The sequence below is a fragment of the Adiantum capillus-veneris genome, chromosome 27 (genome assembly GCF_014529385.1).
Source record: "Adiantum capillus-veneris isolate H3 chromosome 27, ASM1452938v2, whole genome shotgun sequence".
Taxonomy (NCBI): domain Eukaryota; kingdom Viridiplantae; phylum Streptophyta; class Polypodiopsida; order Polypodiales; family Pteridaceae; genus Adiantum; species Adiantum capillus-veneris.
In genome coordinates this window covers 51,759,078-51,781,756 of record NC_140957.1, presented here as the reverse complement: position 1 = coordinate 51,781,756, position 22,679 = coordinate 51,759,078, and the positions used below count along the sequence as shown (strand labels likewise).

The following is a 22,679-nucleotide window of genomic DNA, read 5'->3' as shown; positions in this document are numbered from 1 at the left end:
CATCGAGATCTGGGTTTTCAGCCCTGCTCTACACGAGAGATCTGCTGTGTTTTTCGTCGCAGATATGCGTTTTTACAGCCATCATTCGCCCCTTTATTCCTCTCACATCGGGAGCGCAAATCAGCCCCAAATTTACCCTTGGTGGCCATCCACAATCCCACATTGAGAAGGATCCAAAGGTGCGTCAAATCAGCCCTGGAGGTGCCTCTTCCCGAGGAGTTACCGCGGTGATTTGTCGTCGTCAAGTCATTAGAGTCTGCATTGAGGTATTGCATTGTGTATACATTCCATTTACGCAATCTAAAGCAAATACCACATCGGTAACGGTGTGGGGGGCCCTTGAGAGGGTTGGTTGGGACCCCATCGGGTGTCACTCTCTTCTTCTCTCTCTTTCTCTCTCCCTCTACACATCTCTATTGCAATTCTCTCAACCCCTCTCTTCAGGGGAACATAAAAGGAACATTCATTGAAGTACAAAATATTCACTAACGCAAGGAAAGAAGGAAAGGATTTTGTGGAAGTGTAAAACTAGATCTTCACCATTTTAATTCCGCTGCACCTGACATTGGTATCATAGCTTTGAAGATTTTGCACTAATCTACTAATCCACGAAGTTTTTTTCTCTCGTGTTTTTTGGTTGTGTTGGCAGCCCTTCAATGTATACTCCTCCCACTCTTGGAACAACAGGCCTGCCATTGCGCGTAGAGCCGTGCGCCTTGCACGTCGGAAAATAGCAACCATTGTATACCGTGTGTTGCATGCGGGGTGCGCCGACAAGGGGTAGATAGTCTCCCGAAGATTAGTCTGCGACCTTCCTCGAACCAAGAGGAGAAATCCTTGCATGGTCAAGACTCGTAGCGGTTTGAATACCTTCACAAATCAAGAAGGCGAGCAAGAGCCACCTATGGATCCTCCAAGCCCTCCTCCAACTTCTCCACCTTCGCCATCAAATCCCATGGATGCTATGATGCGCATGATGATGGAGATGATGATGCGGTAAGACGAACCTCGGCGACAAGAGCGTGTGGAAGCGGCGGAGCATGAGGAGCGTCGATTGGCGGCCGAAGCCGAGGCTCGTAGGGTGGAAAGGGATTCCATGCGTGATCTCATCGACAAGAGCGTGTGGAAGCGGCGGAGCGTGAGGAGCGTCGATTGGCGGCCGAAGCCGAGGCTTGTAGGTTGGAAAGGGATTCCATGCGTGATCTCATCACCACCTTGGCGGTGCGACCCGATCCCCCATCTTCGGAGCCCGATTATGGAAAGCTTGCCAAGACCATCGCGGAGGCAACCATTGCTACACGGACGACCAGTGATCCAATTCCCGAGAAGATCACGTTCAGTAAGTATGACGGTAAGATGGATGCTATTGTCATTTACTCGTGGTTGCATCAATTTACATCCTATTTTGCGGTTGTTAGAAAGTCTGAAAATAACAAGGTTCTCTTGGCTTCCATGCATCTCACGGTGATGCCATCACTTGGAAGAATGAATGGATGGAGAAGCAAGAGGTGGCCCATGCGGCTGCCCATGCCGAGTCCTACCTCATTCCCCTTCTCGAGCTTAGTTGGGAGGAGTTCGCGGAGGATCTCAAGACTCGCTTCCTTCCTCCACAGTACTTGAAGCATTTGAAGGAGGATTTTCGGGCTTTGTCTCAACAAGGTAAACCGGTGATGTCGTATGCTAATCGTGTGTCACAGCTAGGTGGACAATTGCGAAAATCGGATGAGGAGAGGTTAGAGGCTTTTCTCTTTGGATTGGACCACTCGATCAAGTTTGACGTGGAGGCCGGTGATCCAAAGACATTGCAAGAAGCAAATCCGCTTGGCTCAACTCCAAAAGATGAAGCACAACAAGGGTAAGCTTAAGATGGCCTCAGGTAATGGTACTCCTTCCTCTCTTGACTCGTCTAAGGAAAAGGACAAGAATTCTAATGGGAATGGCAACAATAAAAAGAACTCTCCAAATTCTTCTCAATCTACTTCTACCTCTCAATCTCAATCTAAGGGCGATAAATCTAAGGATAAGGGCAAAGGAAAATCGGATAAGCCTCTACTCACACCTAATGAAAAGATTGCCCAAGGGGTTTTAGGTGGTTCATTAAGTAGAGAAGAACAAGCATTGTATGCAAAAGAACGTAGGTGTTTCCATTGTTCAATCGTAGGTCACATGAAACAAGAGTGTCCTAAGAAAGAATCTAAAAAGGAAATCTCTACTGCGTCCACTTCTGACGCCATGAGTGTGGTAGAGAAAGAAGCTAAGCAGGAGGGGACTTTCAAAGAGGATGAATTCATAAAATGTTATGGACATGATAATGGTCAATGGGTCATTGTGTTGTTTGATTCTGGAAGTTCTCATGATGTCATAAGTGAATCTCTTGTGAAACGTGCACGTCTTCAGACAAATCCAATCCCCACCATCCCGGTGCAAGGATTTTCTGAAGGCATGGACGCCTCTCTCTCTCACGAAGTTAATGATGTCAATTTAATTGTTCAACAAACTCAATTTACTGGTCGTTTTGTAGTCTCTAAACTTGCAGGACGTGATGTCATTTTGGGCATTAAGTGGTTTTGCATGTTTAAGCCCATTGTTGATTGGGAGAAGTACACGCTTCTCATCAATCACAATGTGTTGCAGCCAGTCCTCATTCGCCGCGAGAGCGGCATTCCCTCTCTCCCTCTCATTTCTCATGTCCAGGCTAAAAGAGAGCTACGTCGAGGAGCCCAAGCGGCGGTCATCTATGTCAACCCCTCTCTTCAGGGAAACATAAAAGGAACATTCATTGAAGTACAAAACATTCACCAACGCAAGGAAAGAAGGAAAGGATTTTGTGGAAGTGTAAAACTAGATCTTCGCCATTTTAATTCCGTTGCACCTGACAATTTTGTGAGCGTGTTCGTAGGACCTGCATGTCCAAACAAGTCCATTAGACTAGGTTTTCCAGTTTGGAACCCTCTTGCATAAATGGTTTGTATACGTGTTTTGAAAAATGTTATTACACTACGATGGGCATCTGGGATGTCAAGCATGTAGTTCTAGGTTAGAGGAATCCAACGTGCCAGACCGCGCGTCGATTGGATTCCCGTGTGGGCGGATGTGCGACAGTTGCACCCAGATTTGGACCCCCTTGACTTATTTTTAATAAATCATTTTTATGATTTATTTGTTGGAAAACCTGGTGGACAATTGCTCTACCTCAACCTAAATTAATTCATAAGGCCTATGCCTCACCTATCAAGGGAGCAGGAGAGCTTCCATTTGGAGACAAGTTGTAGAAGGAAGTTGCAAAAGATTGAGCAAGCGCTAGCAGGAGACTACAGATCAGCCTAGCGTTTTCACATAAAATCAGCCTTTGCGTTTTTGGCAAGAAGTCCTAGCGTTTGCAGGTTTCAGCCCTTGCGCAAGCCTTAGCCTTGCAGATCAGCCAGCGTTTTCTATTTTCAGCCCATTCCATCACGAACGGTGCAAGATCTGCTAACGCTGCCTATTCTCGTTGCGGTTTGGTGCTTCGTACAGCCCATCGAGCCTCCTCTTGGCCATTCCCTCGCCGGCATCGAGTGCTCACATTGCTGCCTATCATCGCCGTCATTGAGATCTGCGTTTTCAGTTCTGCTCTACGCGAGAGATCTACTGCGTTTTTCGTCGCAGATATGCATTTTTGTAGCCATCATTCGCCCCTTTATTCCTCTAACATCGGGAGCCCAAATCAGCCCCAAATCTACCCTTGGTGGCCTTGGTGGCCATCCGCAATCCCACATCGAGAAGGATCCAAAGGTGCATCAAATCAACCTCGGAGGTGCCTCTTCTCGAGGAGTTACCGCGGTGATTTGTCGTCGTCAAGTCATTAGAGTATGCATTGAGGTATTGCATTGTGTATACATTCCATTTATGTAATCTAAAGCAAATACCACATCGGTAACGGTGTGGGGGGCCCTTGAGAGGGTTGGTTGGGACCCCATCGGGTCTTCTCTCTCTTTCTCTCTCCCTCTACACATCTCTATTGCATTCTCTCAACCCCTCTCTTCAGGGGAACATAAAAGGAACATTCATTGAAGTACAAAACATTCACTAACGCAAGGAAAGAAGGAAAGGATTTTGTGGAAGTGTAAAACTAGATCTTCACCATTTTAATTCCGCTGCACCTGACAGAATGCTTCTTTGATTGCAAAAATCCTTGAACTCTGTGGAGACGTATTCTCCACCATTGTCCGTGCGAAAAGCTTTGAGCTTTTTTTCTTATTGGTTCTCAATCATGGCGAGCAATTTTTGGACGTAGAAAAGACCTCTTCCTTACGCTTAAGGAGATACACCCACACCTTTTTGATAGAATCATCTATAAAGGTAAGAAAGTAGTTTGCCCCCCCCCCCCCCCCCCCCCCCCCGCGAGTTTTATGTGGCATTGGACCACACAAATTACTGTGCCCTAAGTCTAGGGGTTCGCTTAGTTTCTTGTTCAATGGCGAAGATGTCAACCTAGTCTGTTTGCCGTATAGACAACGCTCACACAATGGAAAGTCCGTGTAATCTAACACAAGTAGCCAAAACGTTGAAGTGTTTTCATTCCCTTTTGGCGAAGATGCCCTAGTCGTCTATGCCACAACTCTGTAGACGACAACTCGGCAACATAGATAGAGTGTTCATCGACACTCGAAACAAATATAGAGTACAGGGATCCGTTTTTACGACCTTTCATCATGACAAGGTTGTTCTTGCGGATGAGCCAAGAACTGTTACCAAAAACTGTAGTGTAGCCAAGATCATCCAATTGCACTATAGAAAGCAAGCTCTTTGTAACCTTGGGCACATGTCTGATATTCTGCAACACAAAAGTAGTGCCATTATACATCTGAAGTTTCACATCACCAATGCCAATAATGTCAAGCTCATAGGAATCACCAAGCTTGACTATGCCATGCATGGATGTATAAGAGGTAAACCACTCTCTATGTGGTGTGATATGAAAACTTGCACTAGAATCAAGAATCCAATTCTGTGCATAACCGTCATCTTGTGCAACCAAAGCATCTGGAGTGAGATCTGAAGTGAAAATGAGAACATCTGAGGGATCTACTGTCACCTCTGCACGAATCTCTGTAAGCATAATGATCATCACTGGAGGAGGAGCATCCTCTACTGCAGTGGTGATATGGGAGACTCAACCACATTGAGCTCCTTAATCTTTACCGTACTTTTGTCTTTGCCAGAATTATCCTTTTGCATGGTTTTCTGATCTCTTAGGAAACTGCGACAATTCTTTTTGTAATTGTCTTTCTTATGGCAATAGTAACACTCGACATTTTTAGTAGTGCAGTCTCTACTTGAGTTCATGTATTTGTTAGGACTACGAGGATTTCGCTCTCTACTTTTGCTTTTGTATTTGTTCTTGTCACGGCCTCTTGCCTTCGTTGAAGTACCAACGATATATGCATCTCCATGACTAGCACCGTTGAAGATTTACATCGAATTTCTTTAGCGAGCAACGCATTTGTGACAACATTGAACACTAACTGGCCATTTGAAGCCGAATTGCTAATGGCTGTGTAAAAGATGTCCCATGAACTGGGTAGAGAGCTTAGCATGAATATAGACTGGAGTTCGTCGTCAAACTCCTTAAACCCCTTACTGACTAAAGAAGGAGTTGAACTCATTTAAGTGACCAGAAACTGTGCTACATTCTTTTATGTTGAGCTTCATAAGCTTTTTCATGAGAAAAAACTTTGTTGTATGCACTTTTGCTCTCCCATGCTGAACATAAGCTATCCCAAAGTTCCTTGGTTGTTGTCTTCCCTATGATAGTGAAGAACATTGACTCGGCTAGATGTAGACGTATCATAGCCATGGCTCTTGCATCCAAAAGTTTCCACTGAGCTTGTGTATAGTCATCATCCTCTGCACGCTCTTTCAACGGTTTTGATAGGCCTTTGTTTGTCAAAAAATCTTTCATGCGCTCTTTCCATATGGTAAATTTGCTGCCATCGAACTTGCGAATGAAATACTCCTCCTTTTCTAGAGAAGAAGCCACCGCTGACAAGAGGGTTTGAGAGGTGCCAAAATATGGCGAGAAGCTGCAGAAATTTGGGTAGAGTCTCCTTTGTATGAGGAGTCAAAACTCAACTCAAAATACACATAAATGTGCCAACTGCACTAACTCTGCATCAAAAAATTGATACTATGACTATCAATGTGATCGCCAACTCGGCGTCAAAAAGCATATGAAACCATCCAGATACATTTCCTATGGCGAGGGTACCGTAAATGGGGAACTCCAGCTACCTGTATCACCGAAGGTGTCTCAACATTCGAGCATACCCCAACTCAAAGAAAACCTCATGCTATTGACCCTCCAAAGGCTAATGCAGACACAAATGGACTAACCATAGTCTTAGAAAGGGCTCTTCCGGTCCGAGTCTTAGAATCGGTTGGGAAAAACTACCAAAATAGCCAAAAATGGCTCCACACGTAGTAGAGTGGGCAGTGTCCGCAACTCAAGGTCCATGAGTAAATCGCGCTCAAATAGGTGCCAAGAACTACTGCATGTGCAGTAAAAGTGATCCCTGGGATATTAGCTCTCAAAAGAGCTCAGTAGCACTAGGTGTGCTCACAACAAAATGCATCTGTCAACGCATCTGTCCGCAGAGAATGTGCTGTCGAAATGATTGCCAAATTGCCTGTGAAAGCGCTGTGTCTGGTAATCTGGAGAACCTGTGTGTGAACAGGTTGAAAAACCCCTATAACCTGTAACCTGCGTGTCGGTGTCGCTATGTGCCGATTTTTGCCGCCAGGCAAAAATGCGCTGGTTGAACAGCCGCCAAAGGTGTCGTAGCCAAAAACCGTGCCGTACAGTGCGATCGATGCGCTCGATGCCAATGCCGGGTGTCACTCCTCTATGGTAGAGGTACCTCACCTATGCGTGTCGCAAGTACAGTTGTCGATGTGGGAAAATGTCGTTCGCGTGAAACCGGTGTCGGGTCGGATATTGAGAAATCTGCCGCAATGCATAAGGACGTTGAACTGGTGCCGAAACGTGAGATCGGTGTCGAAACGGCTTTAATCGCCGATGTCGATGTCGTCTCCCCCCGCCGGACGGGACTGGCTAGCCGAATAGCCGTAGATCGGTGTCGAAAACGGATGCGCCTATGCTCAAAGCCAGTGTCAGGCCGTATAGGCCGAGTCGGATCGGTGTCGAAAACCAAACTCGGCCCGATGTCGGGTGATGTCCAGGCTTACTCGCCTGCACCGCACACGTTGGTGTGTGTGGGTAAGCGCGCGCAAAAGAACGCTCACTCTCTACTTCTCTCTCGCACTGTCTCTCTCAACTCACACGCTCTCACTCTATCTCCAAGCTAGGGGTGTGTTCTTCGATACCGGGTCCGGCAGAAAAATTTATCCGCTATCTCTCTTCCGAGGTGAGAGAGTCGGGGTGTGATCGAGCCCTTTGGCTGCGAGTCCGGGGGGGGGGTGCACCCACCCTTGCACACAAACTGTAAGGTGTAAAAAAAATTTAATTCACTTTCGAAGTGCAGACTGACAAGCTGTTGTTGGTGCTGCTCTCGTTCTTCTCACGGTAGCCCTGCCTTGCTCGATGGGTGTGTGTGTGTGTGTGTGTGTGTGTGTGTGTGTGTGTGAGCATTGTCGACTGCCTTGCTCGATGGGTGTGTGTGTGTGGTGACGCTCTCAAGCTCTGCCGGCTCAAGCTATCACACAGTGTGTGTTTGTGTGTGTGTGTGTGTGTTCAACACGACGACACCATCAATTCCCGACTGTTGCTCAGTTTTCGACCTGCTCACGGCCTTTGCAAACCGGTCGGGTTGACTCCCCCTGCAGCCCCCCTCTTCTCTAGTTGAGCAGATGCTCCCGGGCTCTGGATTCCCTTGCTTGGTACGACCTGGTACGACTTGCCTCGCTGCCCTTGCTTGGTAGCTCAGCTCAATTTTGTCTCAATTCCCCCAATTGCTTGCATCCCATTCAATCGCTTGCTTGTCTTTTGTTGACCAGCACTAAAGACGAAGTTGAATTTTGCTCGCGTTCCCGTTGTCGCTGCTCGCTTTGCCAATTGATGGGTGCTCGATTTGCTTCTCCCTCGCTTGCTTGAGTTGTTGCCGACCTGCAGAGCTTCAAAGCTCCCTAGATTCCATGCTTGATTGGGAGGGCTGCACACACGGGGTGTAGCCGTGATCAAAACGAACTCCTAGATGCTCTGATACCAATTGATAGGCGCTGCTGCGGAGTGTGCAAGAGAGGAAAGGAGTGTGCAAGAGAGGGAAGGAGAAGGGGGAAGGGGATGAAGCACAGCAGAGTGGGTTAGTGGAGAGGAAAGTGAGAGAGTGGTCAACTCTCTCACTTTCTCTCCCTATATTGATTAGAGAAAGAAATATGAGTAAGGGTGGTTTTCCACGGCCACTTGGCCTACATCCCAACAGCCCCAAGGGATACTGATTTGACTTCTTGGGTGATCCCTAGGGTCACTTATATATGGTTTTAATGCTCGTCTGAGCAGTGCTTCCTGAAACCCCACAACTTGTCTAATTTAATAATACTAATGATACTTATTAATAAATTGATCCTTATTAATAAGAGGTGCTTTGTATGCGGCACTACCTAGGCCGGGTACTAATAATCCGCATGGGAACACTCCCCAGTGCACACTGCCTACACCTAGTAGACAGTGGTTGTGCTCATGTGCAATTAGAGGATATGCAACTATTCTAAAGTGCTTGGGCATGTAGGTCTTGCGTACAGGCCTCACAAGGGTGCTAAAATACTTCCTAGGTTGTCCTAAACCCTAGAAGTAGGAGTTAGCTTGCCCACGTGTACATAGGGTTAGATGCATGTGACATCACCCCTTTTCAAGTTGAGATACTAGTAACGAGCTACATGGCTTTCACGTAGTCCACCAAGAACTCCAGGGAATCTGTGAAGAAATCTTCTTTGGCCCACTCTGTTGCATGGGTGCCGCAACACTAGAACTTCAAAAAGGATTGCAATGTCGCTTCTTTGAGCTGCACCAAAAGGAATGCAAAAAAAACTGCTCCGGCTCAAAGTATTTAACTTTGTCTATTGTTACGTCCTCCATAGCATCCGGACCACGGAGCACACGTGGGACGCAGAGGTAGGGTGCTTAGTGCACATTGCTCGTGCATAGCTTGGGGGTGGAGTCCACACGGGATCTCAAGAGGCCTAGGATAGCCATACCGGTGTGTAGTCCAACACACCAAAAGCCTTGCGTCTTGTTCGGCCAAGTGTGAACGGCCAGAGTCATGTCTTTTATAAAGAGGACTCCTATGGTTGGGTGGTAATTCATTAGCAGTACTCCTAGGTCAGTGAGCTCTCTCTAGAGCCCTATATGAGGCGTTTCATTGGTGTAAAAGCCGATAGTTCCCCCTTGTGGATTGGGATTTATGCGCAGATACATATTTATACAGGTGGTAAGTTCGTTTTGTCTCTGATTTGTGCACTAGTGAGCATAAGGAAGATCTGATATGCTTCTTTATGGTTGCAGTTCTTAATTCTTATTTACTTTAAGAACTTATCAGAGGAAAATGGTATGGCTAATTCTCATCTGTATACTATTAGGTAAGAGCTTGTAGTAAGAGATGTGTTATGAGCTCAGTCAAAATTGAGTATAAGTAATCGCCGTAGTAAAGTTGTGATATTGAAGCTTTGGTAAATGCAAGCCTGAATGGAAACGACCAAAGGTGCAATAAGGATTTGGTGGAGGAGCTGCTTAAGTTTGTATTGTACATCAAGTTGCTAGTATAGTTGAGCACAGATCAGCATGCCTAAGAGGGAGTGCCTCTAGAGTTTTACGGAGGTGGCGAAAAGAGGAAGTTTGCAGATGCAGTAAAAGTTAACAGTATCTGCTCCCACACTTTCTAGAGGTGTGTCATTTTATTTGAGAGGCCAGACTCGGCAGGGGTGTGGTCTCGCAATGCCCTTGAAAGGGCACCCTGATTTGCTGGACCAAGAGTAAGCGGATGATACCCTGGTATTCACCGAGTATGCCCCACAGAACAGTCTACGGGCAGCTCTCACTAACTTTTGCTTGGGAAATGGTGCTGGCATAAAGCATTCAGTTTTCTTGGAGTTCACGGACTATTAGCTGGGAGTACAGGATCGTTTCACTTGGCTGGCGCGAGGCCAGACTTGCACATATCTGGGTTTTCATGCCGGCAATGACGTATCACCTGAGCAACAGTTTGTAGTTTTGCAGTCTATCTGGTGTCGTGACGCCTGCGTTCATTGGGAGAAAATAGACAATAACAAGATTTTAGGGTTTTTTTTGGCGAATTTTTTGCAGTGCTTTGGTTGCAGAAAAATATGCCAAATACAGTGAACTCCAATGTTTGAGGAATTTACTGCCTAGGACGGTGTCACTTTGAGTACATTGATAGCACGAGAAGTCTCATGATGAAGGTACCAAGGATGCTTCGGTCAATATATGCTTGGGGATGCCTTGGTAGGGAAGACCGGATGTGAAGTGTTGATCTTGATAGTGCCATTCGACTGCGTAGTTGGTTGCAGGCATGACCTATGCTCAAGTTGAAGGCCAGTTTAGATGAGCAAGGCATCCTTGCAAAGCATGGCTTCACTCCTGCGCTAAAGTATTAGCGAGCTTTGGATCTGGAGAAAAAAAAGGTTGCATCGAGACAACCAATTGAAGGAACATCCTATTCACGATGTTGTTTCTTGGAGCACATCGATTGCGGTAGATTGGCCAATATGAAAGAGGAGGCTTTGATCAATTGCTCCCTTCAATGGCTATGGGTGCTCAGTACTACTGCCTTGGTTAAGTTGTATGCCAAAGTTGATGGGGAGTTTGGGTCAAGGGAACAAGGTGTGTGTGAATGGCCGCTTGGGAAAAACAAGGCTATTAATAAAAACCTAGGCAGCGAATAAAAAAGCGTGGGAGGAAAAGCGTGCAGCAGCGAGGGGGGGTATAAATAACGTCGTCGAGCAAGTTTGGGGAAGGCTCTCAGAGACAGAAAAAGCGGCATCTGTAGAAGGTCATGCTACAAATAAAGCAGGGGATCATGGTGGCTGCGACGAGCTGGTGTCTAAGTTGTGCCGTCAAACGAGAGCAGCAGGAGGTGAGCCTTCCGTAGAGTCGATTGCACAGCTAAAGGCAGCCGAGACAAGCTGAGCACAGAATATTTCTTGGAAGGTGTCGAGCGGCTGAGGCCGAGCGAGCGATTGAGGAAGTGTGTTGTTTGTAGCGCAGATCCGAGGAGGAGTGCTGGCAGTTAAGGAGGCCGAGTTGCAGGGGACGATCCTGAAGCATAGAAGGGATCTGGAGGAGATTCTCAGATTCTCAGCGCTGGTCTATAGACATGGAACCCAGTGGTGGTGATGAGTGGAAAAGGAAACAATGAGGGCGGCCTGCAGTGGGGAGCAGGGACGAGCTGATTGTCTAGCACAGGGCATGAATGTCTCGAGCAGAGACGTAGCGAGGGGAACAAAGTTGGTCTGCAGAGGAGATTGGGATGGAGTTAAAAGGGCTTTGAAATGAGCCGAAGGCAGACAAAAACGCCAATAAGCAGGGAAAAAGTTGACCGAGTTGCAGGGCATTGATTTGCTACTGTTTAGGGCCGCCGACGACGAGTAAAACATGATGCAGCATTATTTGTTTTTCTTTCTTTTTAAGAATTTGAACAGTCTCTTAACACTTTAAAAACAAATTTAAAAGTTGATTCCCACGCCGGTTCTCGGCTTTACAAAGCATCTTAGAAGCAACGCAAACAGAGTTTGGCGGGCTGTTAAAAGCAGAAGGCTAAGTTGGTGCTTATGAAAGTGGTCAAAAATAGCAAGGGAAGGGCATTGAGGCCATACAGTTTGGGCATTCGCACTTCCGCTCATAGTCTCGGCGGGTTCAAAAGCACTTGGTGTCTATTGCGATCAAGTTCTTTTTTGTATTCAGATTTTAGTTCATTTAGGTAATTCAATTCAAGGTGTACAAGGTGTTCTTTTGTGCTATATTCTCTTGTGTTGTGCATCTTTCTCTCTCCGTTTCCCAGAGCGAGCAGCCTGGTGCTGACCCGGCTCAACTATTGAACATAAAATTCCCCCGACATCTTTGGTGAACCCGACGCGAAACTGAGCCGGGGTCTGACTTTGGTAGCAGAAGATGACGACACCACAGGAGGTAGCAATGCAACGGATGATGGAGCAATTTGCAACCTATATACAACAGCAGTATCAACAGAGTGAACGTATTCGTCAAGCGCGGTATACAGTAACTGAAAAACTGCAAAGATTTGAAGGTCGTGATATTTCAAATCTTTGTACTGTTTATGAACAATCTATGGAGGATTATGGAGTTAATGACCATGACTCAGTGGAAGGTTTTCACTTAATTACGGCTCCCGAGCTTAAAGCTCGAATTGAAGAAATTCGGGTAACACATGGTGCAAACTGGTAGGAGTTTAAGAAGGCTTTACAAGAAGAGTACTTCCTTGAAGATTCTCAACGGGTTACCAAGCAAAGCTTTATGAAATGGATACAGCAGAAGGATAAAGAATTGCTTTTAAAAAGAAGTTTGAATAGTTATTTACTGCTGAGCAGAAAACAATGCAGCTAGAAAAGGTCGAACTATTTATTCAAGCAGCAGATTCGCGCCTTCAGAAGAGTTTGGTACACCTGCTCAAGGATCCATTGGGTGAGTTTGGCTTAACTTCTGATTGGAAATTGGTTACAGAAGCTGTTAATATGATTGTGAAGCGACAAAAGAGGGTGGACAAGTTTATAGTGGATGATCCTATGGAAGCTCTTGAAGAGGATCTAGTGGAGAAGCCCAAGCCCAAGCTGGAAGAGCCAGTCCTTGATGAGCTGGTAAAAGGTATACAAGAGTTGAATTTGAATTTGAAAGTTGTTAAACTTGATGGTTTGAGTGCAAGTGGATCTTCTTTAGAACCCAGACAACGTCCTCCACAGATAGACTGGGATAAAGGATGCATGTGGTGTGATAGTTTAGATCATATACGTAAAAATTGTGATGATTTTAATGAAGCTTACAAGAAGAACACAGTTTTTTGGAAGGACGACAAGCTCTATCTTAAGGAAACCGGTGAAAGTCTACGCTTTAACTATGAAAAGGGCGGTATGAAGAAGCTGGTTGAGGAGATGCAGCACAATGTCTCTAGGGTTGATGCAACAACTTATGGATTACAGGTATGCAATGCAGAGGATGAGGAAAATATCAAGGCTAAAGGGAATTTGTGGCCCTATGCTTTGAGGACAGCTGACCAAGGTAAAATAGCTCGTAACACATTAAGTCAAGTTGGGGATTGCATTCGACAAACTACAGGGTGGTCAGATCCTGTAGATTCTCTTTCTGTGTATGCCTTTCTTGCAAAATCTCAGGCTAACGAAGCTATGGTGCAAGAGAAGCGCAAGAGAGATGAAGATATTGCGGGCTCATCAAAACGAGCTACGAGGACTAGCGGCAAGAGGGAAGAAGGCTCAAGTTCCAAAGCAGTTCCTGCACCTGAAGTGGTTATGGAAGAGGCATCCAAAGATAAAAAGCAAGGTAAGCCAAGAGGACCTTCTTACAAGTTAAAATCCGACATTGAATTGGCTACAGATCTAAAGAAAGTATTTGAGGAACGCATTCTCAATAGCAAGGTGGAACTTACTTTGGGTAATGTCTTGGGTATTGCTAAATGTGAATTTCATGAGGAGATTATTGACATTATAAAGCGAAAGCGGCAAGTACCAATTAAGCAAGAACTTGGTACGGTCAAGAGTCAAGTGATTCAACATGTAGAATCAATCCTAGATGCTTACGAGGCAGAGATTGAAGAAGAAAGCTTACAGTCTGCAGTGATCTCCAATCCAGTTACACCGAGGTAAGACATGCTCACTTTAATTATGATGATGGTGATGAAGCAGTACCTAGGAGTCATGTTTCCAGAACACATTGGGCGAGAGCTACTACGGAGACAATTGTTAAGATTGGTGATATTGATGAGCCTATTCTAGCACTTGTGGATCATGTTTCAGAAATTAATTTGATGTCAAAGAGCTTGTACCAGAGAGGGAAGTGGCCTATTGATAAGGATCATGGTTGGCGAATTTGAGCTGCCAACACCCAACGTGGCGAATTATATGGAGCATGTGCAAATGTCAAGGTTACAATTGGAGATGTTTGTGATGAACATAATTTTTTCATACAGGAGCATTCCTCCTATCCACTTATCCTAGGGCAACCTTCCATGACAGCTGTGCGCATGGAGACAAAGGTGTTGGATGATGGTTCGGCATATGAAAGGATCCGAAGCAGAGATGGTAAAAGAGCAGTTCAGTTTTTGACTGTTTGTGTTGATCATGTCAGGAATAAAGACAGCTTACGAGATCAGCCCTTGCCAAGGATTCGCAAAGAGTTCAAAGAGTACAGGTTTGCTCAGGATTTTCTTGGGGTGCCACTATAGAGCGGGACTACAATGGTACAGAGAAGAAGAAGTTCTTGCAAGAAGAGACTTTTTCTTTGGGGTTTCTGGGACTAACATCTAAAGGTTCAATTTCATGTAGGAAGTTCAAGGAGCTACCTAAGTGGGAGAAGCAATATGTGGTAAGTGTTCAGAGTGATCTGCAAGGATGTGATATACTTGAACATGATGATGTTATCTTAGGAGTCTTGAAGAAGTTTCTTATGTTGATACGATGACAGAACTTGAAGTTATCGAGAAGTGTAGGTTGCAAGGTGGGACTGAATTTGTGCAAGTGCATTCGATGGACATGTATGACATAAAGGAAGTAAGCAAAGAATTGGGTGGTGCATTTGAAGTGCAGGTGGATAGAAAGTACAAAACTGTTGCAAAGAAGGTTAGATCCGTAACTACCCCTCTCCCAGGGGGAAGTGACGAGGTTATTGAGAAAGCTTCACAGCAAGCCTAAGAATATTGGCCACAAATTTACTGAAGAGACCTTGAAGCGAGTAGTCATCGGCGAAGAAGGGTTTCTTATTGATGAGGAGATCAAGTGCTTTCAAGAGATACTTGTGAAACATGGTAAGGCCTTTGCTTTTGAGCCCAGTGAGATTGGATGTGTAGATCCAATGTTGTAGCACCTATGGTTATCTTTACCGTTCCTCATATGCCATGGAATTTGCGTCCTATTCCTGTTCCTAAAGCCCATCTGCCAAAGCTTATTGACTTGTTAAATGAAAAGATACGTATGGGTACTTTGGAGCCATCTTGTGCACCTTATTCTAATCAATGGTTCACCATCCCAAAGAAGAATGGAGCCTTGCGATTTATTCAGGACATGGAGCTAGTAAATAAGGTAACAACAATGTGGGCACATGTCCAATTGTGGATGAGTTTGCAGAAGCTTTTGCAAACTCATCCACAATTGGAGTTATATACTCCATGGGTGATCTTTACTCAGGTTATGATCAATTTCAACTTGCATTGGAGAGTAGGGATCTTACTACTATGCGTACGCCTCTTGGGTTGGTAAAGATGTGCACTTTACCACAAGGTGCCACATATTCTGTTGCTCACATGATGAATGGCATGAATAAAGTGTTAAGAGAATTCATTTCTCACATTACTATGCCTTTTATTGATGATTTGCCAATCAAGGGTTGTGAAGAAAGTCTGAAAGATGAGGTAAAAGATCAGAGGGGGTGCCGAAGCTTTGTTACTCAACACATTGCAAATTGTGAGGTTATTCTATCCAAACTTGTAGAGGTAAATCGAACACTTTCAGGTCAAAAATCAGTTTTTGGTGCCAAAGAAATATTGATTGTTGGACATATGTGTGGACCACATGGACGACATCCAAGCCCAACTAAGGTAGAAGCAATACAAAGGATGAAGGACTTATGCACATTAGTTACCGAAGTTCGTAGATTTTTGGGTGCTTGCATGTTTTATCGTAATTGGTTGCCTCACTTTGCTCATGTTGCAGAAGTACTTTTCCAGTTATTAAGAAAAGGAAAAAGATTTGTGTGGGAAGATGCTCATACAAAGGCCATTAAGAAATTGAAGAAGATGCTTTTGGAAGCTCCTACCTTAAGACAAGTTGATTACAAATGTGAAAGGCCAATAATTTTGATAGTTGACACTAGTCCGATAGGTATTGGATGGGCTATTGGTCAAAATGATGAAGATGGTCATAGATATGCTATTCGGTTTGGTGCAAAGGTGCTTAACACTCGTCAACGAAGTTACCCACAGGTTAAGAGAGAGCTTTGGGGCGTTGCTACCGCTCTAAAGTCCGACAAGGAGTATTTAATTGGGGCTTAGTTGTAGTGGAGATTGATTGTTTTCCATTGATAGGAATGATCACGAATTGCTCCACTCCAAATATTGCTATGTTACGGTGGATAGCTTTCGTTAAGTCTCTTAATCCTGAATTATGTCATATCGCAGGAAGAGACAATCCGGTAGCAGACATGTTATCAAGAGCCAGATATGAAGATGAGGAGGAGATGCTTACAGAGAGTGACGATGTGGACTTAAAGTTTTATACTTCTTCTCATTTGCATGCAAGCTAAAGTGCTCTTGCTCGTGTTTTTGAAACTTTTTCAGAAGATATGTATGATGGAGAGTGGCTTTTCATAGGCCGTTATCTTAGCACTCTCTCCAAGCAAGAGGAATGGAGTGATCAAGAATACAGGAGGAGCAGGAAGAAGGCTTATGGTTATTTCCTTAAAGATGGACACTTGTGGAAGCAGCCAAAACATCCAGGAGGATTACCACAACGAGTAGTATGTGACAAAGCAAAATAACAACAGGTAATTAAAGAGTTTCATGAGAATTTATGGGCAGGACATAGAGGAGTTTGGGCAACATTTGCCAAGATCAAAGACCGCTATTGGTGGAAAGGCATGTACAAAGATATTGCTTGATTTGTGGAGGCTTGCATGGTTTGCCAGCAGTATTCAAATGTGCGACATCGAGATGAGTTACATCCTACTTATCCATTGGCTATGCATTATGAGTGGGTTGTAGATCTGATCACTATGCCAGTCGGTATTTGGCAAATGAGGTATATTGTTCTTGCTAGAGAGGATCTCACTAACCAAGTTGAAGGAAGAGCTTTGCGTACCAAAGCTACAAGCTTAGTATGCAAGTTTTTGCTTGAGGATGTGATTTGCCGATATGGTTGCATTGGGAAGATTACTGCTGATAGAGGAGAATCAGATGCAGATGAAGCTCGTGAGTTTTTTAATCAATTGGGAATCAAGTTGGCTCTTACTACAGCATATAATCCAAAAGGAAATGGGAAAAGTGAAAGAGGACATCCGCCTATTGTTAAAGCTTTGGCCAAGGCTTGTCGAAGACGAATTGGTGATTGGCCTAAACTTTTACCTTTTGCTTTGTGGGTTGACGCAACTACTCATAGCTCAGTTATAGGATTTATGCCATTTGAGCTTATGTTATGGGCAAAAGCCAATCATGCCTACAGAAGAGACGATTGTTTTTTGGACCATATTGCCATGGGAATCAGGAATGTCAACTGAAGATTTGCTTGCTATGCGCATTCGACAGCTTGAAAGACGCCAAGAAGACATTGAACAGGCGATAGATAAGCTCAAGGAGGCACGATTGAAGAATAAAGTTGCATTTGACAAGAAGCATAGGTTGAGACCACATACTATCAAAGATGGAGATTGGGTACTTGTTTATGATAGCAGTCTAGAAAATCAATATTCGGCAATGCGTAAGATGGTCAAGAAATGGTTTGGACCATATGCTGTAATGTACGTTTATGATAATGGAACTTACAAGCTGAGTGAACTTGGTGGCACCAAGCTTAAAGTGCCCATTGCAAGGAAGAGGATCAAATTATTCAAGAAGCCTGAAGGACAGGTGGTTTTGGGTGACCAAGATTCTGGAGAATGTCAAGAAGATAATGAGATGTATTCGCTAGAAGATGCTTCTGACGATACTTTTGCTTACAAAGATTAACAACTTGAAGACGGTTGGCACATGCCGAAGGATGTTCAAGTTCAGAGGGGTTGATGTCGTGACGCCATGCGTTCATTGGGAGAAAATATAAACAAAAACAAGATTTTAGGAGTTTTTTGACAAAAGATTGGTGAATTTTGATGCGGTGTCTTGCAGTGCTTTGGTTGCAGAAAAATATGCGAAGTACCAAGGATGCTTCGGTCAATATATGCTTGGGGATGCCTTGGTAGGGAAGATCGGATGTGCAATGTTGATCTTGACAGTGCCATTCGATTGCGTAGTTGGTTGAAGGCATGACCTATGCTCAAATTGAAGGCCAATTTAGATGTGCAAGGCATCCTTGCAAACCATGGCTTCACTCCTGCGCTAAACTATTATCGAGCTTTGGATCTGGAGAAAAAAAAGAGCCTGCATCGAGACAAGCAATTGAAGGAGCTTCCTATTCACGATGTTGTTTCTTGGAGCACATCAATTGCGGTAGATTGGCCAATATGAGAGAGGAGGCTTTGATCAATTGCTCCTTTTAATGGCTATGGGTGCTCAATACTATTGCCTTGGTTAAGTTGTATGCCAAAGTTGTGTTAGGTAAAGGCGGTGTACCTCACCGTGCTTTGCCCGTGTCCGTCGGTCAATGTCTGTGTAGCGCGGATGATGTGTCGTGCTCTCTACAGTGGGTGGTCCTCAGTGCAATGTGCGTGACAATCTCACTCAAACAGACTGAAAAGAAGGGAAAGAGTGGACAACAACTGAGCTCGTAGACACACAACAGCAACAGTAGACCACAACAAATGACTCGACTATCTCAAAGAATTGATATAGACTCTGGCGTGGCAGCACACTCAGCTCCAGCCTAGGACTCTCAGGTACAATGAGGTGTCGAGGCTCAGATATGCAGGGATGGTGAAGATGTGCTCTGTGTATAGACTCACTCTAAACGACTACGTAAAGATCCCGATGACCAAACCGCTACTACTCATATATACAACCATAAAGAGCCACCAACGGCTCATAAATGACAGCACCTAAGTCTATCTCCACTGAGTGGTGGTGGTGACCTGGCCACGATGTCCACTAGACCACCGTATCCCTACCACGTGTCACTGCCCAGCGAGTCCCTCCAGTGTGAACCGACCAACCAAAGACCAAATGTAAAGTCCAAACTGTATTAACTGTCCTGTGAAAGTGACACTGTAGCCAGCTACATGTTGCCCGCCACAAGACCGCTCACCGTCTCGGTGAGAGGAAGACTGAAACTGTGAAAGAAAACTACTAGCTACTGCATATGTACAATGGTGAGCTCCTGAATCTATCATCCAAGAGATAAGAGTGGTGGCCACTGCTGCACCCGAAGTATCAGCCTCTGGAGGTGGAGCCATCAAATCAATTGTGGGGCCCTGCCGTATGTGAGCTCTCCTGTCAGTGACTGTGCCCCCTTGGAAGGGACCAGCCACCTGCTGCTGGTCAGATGGTAGCACCTGTCCTGTAGTGTATTGAGGACGTCGAGTAACACAGCCATGGCGATGTGCTCTAGCAATTTCGTCACAGCAAGTAACATTTTGCATCTGAGGCAATGGTGACGACTGAAACCCCTGAGGAGGATACTGTTGTTGTTGATTGTAATACTGAACGGGAATTGGAGTCTGTGAGTAAAGTCCCATAAATTGCTGAGAAGGACCCGTTGCTGCATGCTGCATGCTGCACTGGTGTACCTGCTCCAGTCCACCCATACCCCATACCCATCATCGTAGGCTGGGTTGTCCTATTTTCATGTAAGAGCAATTCTCTAAATCCTTCCACTTGATTTTGAAGGTCACGAATCACTTGAGACTTTTAACTTCAGGGCCTGTTGGAGTGCGAAAATAGTGGCATCCCTATCGGCGATGTCGCTCTTAGCAACTCGCAGAGATCCCTCCATAGCTGCATAAGTAGCTGCGTGACGCTGGTGTGTAGCTGCTAACCGCTCTGCTCCAAGCTCAATGGTGGCAATGGCTTGCCTAGACTCCTGCAATATATCTTCAGATAGCCGAAAAAGTGATGTAGAGTCCGACGACACTGTGGAGGGCATAGTAACAGGGAATGGCCGTTTTCATGTCTCCGTTCCCATTCCAAGTTCCTGTTCCGAATCCCCATTCCGTGTTTCAAACGTGAGTGCCCGTAACAGGGAATGGCATTTTGTTCCGCGTTCCCGTTCCGTTTTCCCGTTCCTGGTAACTATGGTGGAGGGTCCTGTAACCGTGTCGGGATGAAGAGAGTTGGCAAGTGGTACAGCTGGTGGGACTAGGAGCATGCCTCTCTGTCGGAGTAGACATGGTGGAAGTGGTTGCAGCAGGACTAGGCATAGGAGAAGAGGAAACTCCCACTGGGACTTGGGAGCTAGTCACTATGGTAGGGTAAAAATAGGAGCAGTAGAGAGAGGAACACACACTGTAGAAGCCACAGCTGTGACATGCATAGTGTGATCTGCAACACCTGAACTCACCATCGAATCAATAGCGGAAGTATGCGAGGAACGTCGAACAGGTTGCTTCACTCGAAGCTGCTGGCTTTCCGAAACTGGCAGTGATACTAAAGATTCTATTGTGTCCTTCACTACCTTTGCCCTCTTTTTCTTTGGCTTCCCAGGGAGATCCATTGTCTGTTCAATATCTTTTCCTTTTGTCGTAGAGCTTTTACGCCGCATATCCGTATCCACATCCATAGGACTAACAGGTATGTTAATGACCCAGGCCAACATGGGAGCTGCAAAGCATTGAAAGCTAGATTGCACAGATTGTACCTGAGCTCTGAATCTTTTTTCCCGCGACTGTAAAGAGGTAAATAGAATTTGATTAAAGGCACACGGGATGGTGTGGATGAGGCAGTATAGGCCTTCGCAGTGCGAGAATATAGTAGGCACGTCACATCTGCCCTTGCTTACTTTAGCAGCTCTGACTAAAAAGTAGTACTTGAAAATGGCCCATAGCTTTTTATTCCTTGCATAGTCAGCATGACTCGTACTAAGTAGCTCTTTGCATGCCTCGATGGTCGCATCTTTGGAAAGTTGTGAATAGGTTCTCGTAGCCGGTTTTAGTATTTACTGCAGGAAAGGTTGTCATCCCCAAAGCGTGCCCAATGCGTGTAGCAGTCAGTGGGTGTCCTTTGACTTTGGGAAAAAACTTGAGAACCTCATGCACCATATCCATGGGAATATCAGAAGGCAGATCAGCCTCTGCTAATGCTAACAGACCTAGCGTATGTAGCTGATCTTTCGATAAGACTTCTCGAAGAGACGGATGAGGCTGCTGCAGATGGAAGTTCAAAGTGAATTTGGTTTGAGTTTTGGAAGAAGGAGGCCGAGGAATTTGATGGCTCAGTACCTGAGTGATGGCTTTCCTGGCTTTCCTCTTCTTTTCATTTTTCCCAGCATCTTCACGTTCCTCATCTTCCTCTTCCTCTTGGCTAAAAGACTCTGAATCAGAGTCAGAAGCAGAGCCAAAGCCCGAGTCAGACGCTTCGTAATTCTCATCACTGTGATCATTGGAGGACAGATCGGTGAGGCCATGGCTGGAGGTATCCACATCCTCTTCCTCTGCAGAACTTTGGGATGTTTCAGTTGGCCTCTGTCGAGACAAAGCTTTCTTCTTCCTAACTTGTTTGCTTGTACCAACCATCGTGAAGTGTGCTTGAAAATTTCAAACCTGAAAAGCGTCAGTTGGTCCGAAAAGCTAGCTGCCTGGCCAGTGTGCAGGGTGAACTCGACTCTCAGATTCAGAGATTCAGAGTAGCGTTGCAGTTGGAAAAAGCTTGATTACTCATGAAGAAGAGTCGGGCGGTATCAAGGAGCAAATGCAGGAAGAGGAGGAGGGCCGGCGAGGGGATTGGTGAGGACGAGGGATTGGGGTATGGGCACGGGCGAGGGCCAAAGAGGAGGGTAGAGGCGAGGAGAGTAAAGGGAGGGTAGGGGCGAGGGGGTTGGGGTAGGGTAGGGGCGAGGGGCGAGGGGAGTAAGGGGAGGGTAGGGGCGAGGGGGTGAGGGTGGGTAGGGGCGAGGGGGTGTGAGAGGGTGGGTAGGGGCGAGGGAGTAAGGGGAGGGTAGGGACGAGGGGAGTAAGGGGAGGGTAGGGGCGAGGGGGTGTGAGAGGGTGGGTAGGGGCGAGGGTTTAAGGGGAGGGTAGGGGCGAGGGTGGGTAGGGGCGAAGGGTGTGAGAGGGTGGGTAGGGGCGAGGGTTTAAGGGGAGGGGAGAGGGTGGGTAGGGGCGAGGGGAGTAAGGGATGGGTAGGAGCGAGAGCCAAGAAGGGTAGTAAGGCGAGGGGGTTGGGGTAGGGTAGGGGCGAGGGAAAAGTGTGAGAGGGCAAGGGGAGGGGTTGGTTAGGGCGGTGGGTTATTTTATGGTAGGGGCAAGGGAAATTTTGTTCGGCTAGAGGCCAGAAGGAAAGCAAGTAGAATGCAAGCAGTTCCAGAGGTTGATCAGCAGGAAGAATTCGGTACTGAGCTCCGGCTTCACTTAGTAAACGGAAGCAGAAAGCGGCAACAACAAAAGGAAGCTTTCTAGGTAGGTAGGCAGCAGGCAATAGCGTGCCCGCAGTTGCAGCAACAGCTTCAGGTTCTATTCTCCAGAGATGTCTTGTGATACAACGGCAATAACAACAATTCGGAGAAGGTAGAGAGAGAGAGAGAGAGAGAGAGAGAGAGAGAGTAGATGTTGAACAATTAATGGCCGATCAGGAGACATAGTGTACAAAGAGGAGTGGAAACATAGAGGAAGGATATTACGGAGCAGGAACTTTGTT

At 45.8% G+C, this 22,679-nt stretch overlaps 1 protein-coding gene and 2 pseudogenes across 1 annotated transcript in view; all 3 read left to right on the top strand.

Moving 5' to 3' along the window:
• The window catches only part of LOC147421970 (putative ribosomal large subunit pseudouridine synthase SVR1, chloroplastic), a 106,300-nt gene that overhangs the window by 72,124 nt on the left and 11,497 nt on the right, over positions 1–22,679 (top strand). The gene's annotated exons all lie outside the window — the stretch shown is intronic.
• LOC147421972 (uncharacterized) lies at positions 9,439–14,656 on the top strand (annotated as a pseudogene).
• LOC147421971 (uncharacterized) lies at positions 16,826–17,941 on the top strand (annotated as a pseudogene).